Source organism: Dama dama, chromosome 9 (genome assembly GCF_033118175.1).
Source record: "Dama dama isolate Ldn47 chromosome 9, ASM3311817v1, whole genome shotgun sequence".
In the NCBI taxonomy this organism is placed as follows: Eukaryota; Metazoa; Chordata; class Mammalia; order Artiodactyla; family Cervidae; genus Dama; species Dama dama.
The window spans coordinates 8,080,677-8,086,279 of NC_083689.1; positions in this window are offsets into that span (position 1 = coordinate 8,080,677).

A 5,603-nucleotide genomic window follows, 5' to 3' on the forward strand; every position below is an offset into this window, starting at 1 on the left:
CTGATTTTGGCCATTTGTAAGATAAATGTGAGGTTTTTCTGTCTCTTTATACAGTGTTACACACTATATACAACACGTAAACAGAAAAAATCTGTGTGTAAAGGTGCTGAATTTCTCATTAGAAACTCACCAACTGCATAAGCTTAATACCATGTCTCTTACAACTAACATTTTAATAGCAAACAAAGTCTTAAAATATATGCATTTTTAGAGCAAAGGACCAAATAATAGATAAAAATAAACTGCAAACTACCTCAGCCTCTGCAACTTACTTTTCCTAAATTGCTGTCAAACTTGGTGCATGGTTTTCATCAAAAAAGAGGCCAAAAAACCCACTCTCTGTTCAGTTCAGTTCAGTTCAGTTCAGTCGCTCAGTCGTGTCTGACTCTTTGCAACCCCATGAACTGCAGCACGCCAGGCCTCCCTGTCCATCACCAACTCCCGGAGTCCACCCAAACCCATGTCCATTGAGTCGGTGATGCCATCCAACCATCTCATCCTCTGTCATCCCCTTCTCCTCCTGCCCTCAATCTTTCCCAGCATCAGGGTCTTTTCAAATGAGTCAGCTCTTTGCATCAGGTGGCCAAAGTATTGGAGTTTCAGCTTCAGAATCAATCCTTCCAATGAACACCCAGGACTGATCTCCTTTAGGATGGACTGGTTGGGTCTCCTTGCAGTCCAAGGGACTCTCAAGAGTCTTCTCCAACACCACAGTTCAAAAGCATCAATTCTTCAGCACTCAGCTTTCTTTATAGTCCAACTCTTATGTCCATACATGACCACTGGAAAAACCATAGCCTTGACTAGATGGACCTTTGTTGACAAAGTAATGTCTCTGCTTTTCAATATGCTTTCTAGGTTGGTCATAACTTTCTCTTCCTCCTTTATTTTTCTTGTTACTTCCAAACTGCACCTAAGAGTGTTCCAAAATTTTTACACAATTTCTAATTTTGTTTCAGCATTATTTTTCTTTGCATTGAAGTCATATTTATCATATAACTTTATTTGCCCTGTTCTGTACAGCATGCTAATTTAAGTAGGAAAAATATAGTTTGATTAGATAATCACTTTAAAGCTATTAATTTTTTTTTTTAGTTTGCTGCAGAAGTCCTAAGAACTTGTGGCAGTCTTAAAAAGGAATCAATTTCACGAAATAAAAGCATGTTTTCCCCACTTAAGATTTTCTAGTGTTTAAAAATCTCAGACTCCAAAGGAAAATAAAAGAAGGGGAAAATTTCTAAGCCTTTAAAAAACAGTTTACTCAGTAAATGCTTAACCCCAAGTGTGAGCCAGCTATTATTCTAGGCACTGGAACTCATACAAGAGAAAAAGAATAGGCCTTCAGGAAGTCGTGATTTGACAGGCAAAAAGATGGAGTTGAAGAGAATAACAAATGAGTAAGCAGATTACAATGTGTTAAAGTAGTTTGCACAGGGAAACAGATGTGACAATGATACTATGTTATAGAACGCAAATGCTGTGTTTTTGTGCTGGATGCATAAAGAGTCTGAAAGGACTAGGGACAGTGAGGTCTGAGCCTCGTTTTGGAAGAATAATAAGAGTTCTCCAGGGAGTGAGATGAGTCCTTCAAGGAAAGGAAGCCACATAAGCAAACACAAAGGTGGGTGACAGCGTGACACATTTGTAGAACATCTGTTAAGTGGTGAGAATGACAGCTTGAAGCTTGAGAAATGGCAGAACCAAAGGTCTTACTTGCCATCCTAAAACATCTGAAATTGATTCAGAAATTTATACCAAGGAAAGATTTTATATAAGGGAAGTGGGTCTAGCAATAAGGTGTAGAGACTGAGTTTAGAAGGTTGAAGACAGCTGAACAGACAAGCCTAGAAATCTAGACCCAGAAGACTAGAATTCGGAGTAAAATACACAATTGGTAGTCAAAACCATTGTGTGTGAACTTGTCCAGCATAGTGTATAGATTAGAATGGGGAGCAGGGGTCATATATAAAACCCACAAAAATATCAACAAATAAGGAGCTGGTGGAGAAAAAGTAATTTAACATGAAAAGGAATGGCCCCAGAGGTAGAAAAGCTGGAGGAGTGAAGTCAGTGAACCCAAAGGAGAACTGGATCTCAGTAGTGTTGGGTGCCACAAATCACATAAAAGAGAATGAATTTGAATTAGTAGCTAGCCTGTTGAAGACCTTGGCAAGAACAATTTCTGTTAATCAGGGTGAACAGAAACCACATTATTCTAGGTTAGATGGAAAATGTGAACTTCAGGAAGTTTAAAAAAAGGGAAAAAGAAGAAGTTTGTGTTTCAATGGGAGAAAATGACAATATTTCTGTGTTAATAATTGAGGCAACAGTGTATGTATATGTTGAGAGTGAATTAAAGAAGTCACTGGAACAGATTTTCTGAGATATTATGAGAGAATGAGAGCATAGGTGGAAGAATTCATCTCAGACTGGAGAGGAATCCTACAGAAAGGAATGCAAATAAGTTTCTGTTTGACTTGGAGGTGAAAGAATTTGTATATGCTGATCTTATTTTCTATACAGCTGGAGAAAGATTTCACTTTTTAAGATGTTGGCTATAGTAGCAACTTTCAGATCTTTGGGTGCTTAAAAATCTTAATGAGTTTCAGTCTGTGCTTAGGAGCTTTTTTAGGAAGTTATGACTCTGAGTTTACTCTGTACTCATTTCAGTAAGAAAGCTCCACTTTTATTAGTTCTATATGTTTGATATCTGTGTTAATTTTTGTTTTGTTTTTCTTTTTAAGAAGAGAATTTGCTGATAAAGTTGAAAAAGTACTTTAAAGGGTAAGAAAAAATGCTTTAAAAGATTGATTAACCCTGAACAGAGACTGGAAAGAATTATAGGAGTTCAACAAATGTGTGGAAGTAGATGGAAAGACATTAACACAGAGGAAAAGTTCATGTAATGGCAAAGAACATAGGAGATATGATGTCTTCACTGTAGTATTGTGAATAGTACTTTTTAACCTTCATTTCCCCATTGTTTATTACTAGAACATGACTATGCAACTGGTTTTTATATATTGACCTTATATCCCATAATCTTGCTTAACTGACTTTCTCCAGTAGCTTGTTTATAGATTCTTTGGAATTTTCTACAAACATAATTGTTCCATCGCTCAGTCGTATCTGACTCTTTACGACCACATGGACTGCAGCATGCCAGGCTTCCCTGTCCTTCACTATCACCTGGAGTTTGCTTAAACTCATGTCCATTGAGTAGATGATGCCATCCAACCATCTTATCTTCTGTCACCCCTTTTTCCTTCTGCCCTCAATCTTTCATAGCATCAAGGTCTTTTGCAATGAGTCATCTCTTCGCATCAGGTTGCAAAGGATTGGAGCTGCAGCTTCACCATCAGTCTTTCCAATGAATATTCAGTGTTGATTTCCTTTAGGATTGACTGGTTTGATCTTGATGTCCAAGGGACTCTGAAGAGTCTTCTCCAATACCACAGTTCAAAAGCATCAATTCTTCAGCGCTCAGCCTTCATTATGGTTCAACCCTCACATCTGTACACGACTACTGGAAAAACCATAGCTTTGACTAGATGGACCTTTGTTAGCAAAGGAATGTCTCTGCTTTTTAATATGCTGTCCAGGTTAGTTATTGCTTTTCATCCAAGGAGCAAGCATCTTTTAATATCATGGCTGTAGTCACCATCTGTAGTGATTTTGGAGCCCAAGAAAATAGAGCCTGTCACTGTTTCCATTCTTTCCCCATGTATTTGCCATGAAGTGGCAGGATCTTCATTTTCTGAATGTTGAGTTTTAAGCCAGTTTTTTCACTCTCCTCTTTCAACTTCATCAGGAAGCTCTTTAGTTCCTCTTCACTTTCTGCCATTATGGTGTTGTCACCTGCGTATCTGAGGTTATTTATATTTCTTCTGGCAATCTTGATTCCAGCTTGTGCTTCATCCAGCTCAGCATATAGTATGATGTACTCTGTATATAGATTGAATAAGCAAGGTGACAATATACAGCCTTGACATACTCCTTTGCCAATTTTGAACCACTTCAAAATTGTTCCATGTCCGGTTCTAACTACTGTTTTTGACCTGTATACAGGTTTCTCAAGAGGCAGCTAAGGTGGTCTGGTATTCCAGATTCTCTTTAAGAATTTTCCATAGTTTGTTGTGATCCACACAGTCAAAGGCTTTAGTGTCATCAATGAAGCAGAAGTAGATTTTGGGGGATTCCCTTGCTTTCTCTATGATCCAACAGATGTTGGCAATTTGATCTCTGGTTCCTCTGCCTTTTCTAAATCCATCTTGTACATCTGAAAGTTCTCGGTTCATGTACTGCTGAAGCCTAGCTTGACAGATTTTGAGAATTACCTTGCTAGCATGTGAAATGAGTGCAATTTTGCTTTGAATGTGGTGCACAATTGTGTAGTTTGAACATTCTTTGGCAATACCTTTCTTTGCAGTTGGAATTAAAACTGACCTTTTCAGTCCTGTGGCCACTGCTCAGTTTTTCAAATTTGATGCCATACTGAGTGCAGCACTTTAACAGCATCATCTTTTAGGATTTGAAGTAGCTCAGCTGGAATTCCATCATCTCCACTAGCTTTGTTCATAGTGATGCTTCCTAGGGCCCACTTGACTTCACACTCAAGGATGTGTGGATCTAGGTGAGTAATCACACCATTGTGGTTTTCTGGGTCATTAAGACCCTTTTTGTATAGTTCTTCTGTGTATTCTTGCCACCTCTTCTTAATCTCTTCTGCTTCTGTTAGGTCCATACCATTTCTGTCCTTTGTTGTACCCATCTTTGCATGAAATGTTCCCTTGGTATCTCTAATTTTCTTGAAGCGATCTCTAGTTTTTTCCATTCTATTGTTTTCCTCTATTTCTTTGCATTGTTCACTTAGGAAGGCTTTCTTATCTTTCCTTGCTATTCTTTGGAACTCTGTATGCAGATGAGTGTATCTTTCCTTTTCTCCCTTGCCTTTCACTTCTCTTCTTTTCTCAGCTATTTGTAAGGCCTTCTTGGATGACCATTTTGCCTTTTTTAATTTCTTTTTCTTTGGGATGGTTTTCATCACTGCCTCCTGTACACTGTTATGAACCTCTGTCCATAGTTCTTCAGGCACTCTGTCTATCAGATCTGATCACTTAAACCTACTTATCACTTCCACTGTATAATCATAAGGGATTTGGTTTAAGCCATACCTGAATGATCTAGTGGTTTTCCCTACTTTCTTCAATTTATGTCTGAATTTTTGTAAATAATGACCATTTTATTTTTCTCTTTGAGTTGTATTACATTTAATTTTAAATCAAAATTTCTTCTTACATGATAGTCCTGTATAGCACAGACCAGCACAATGTTGAAAAGCAGTGAAAGTGTTAGTTGCTCAGTCACGTCCAACTCTTTGCAACCCTGTGGACTTTAGCCTGCCAGGCTCCTCTAACCTTGGAATCCTCCAGGCAAGAGTACTGGGGTGAGTAGCCACTCTGTTCTCCAGGGAATCTCCCCAACCTAGGGAATCTTCCCCACCCAGGGATTGAACCTGAGCCTCCTGCATTACGGGTGGACTCTTTACCATTTGAGCCACCAAGAAAGCCAATTTAATGATGTTACTTTAAGTTTCTTGTGTA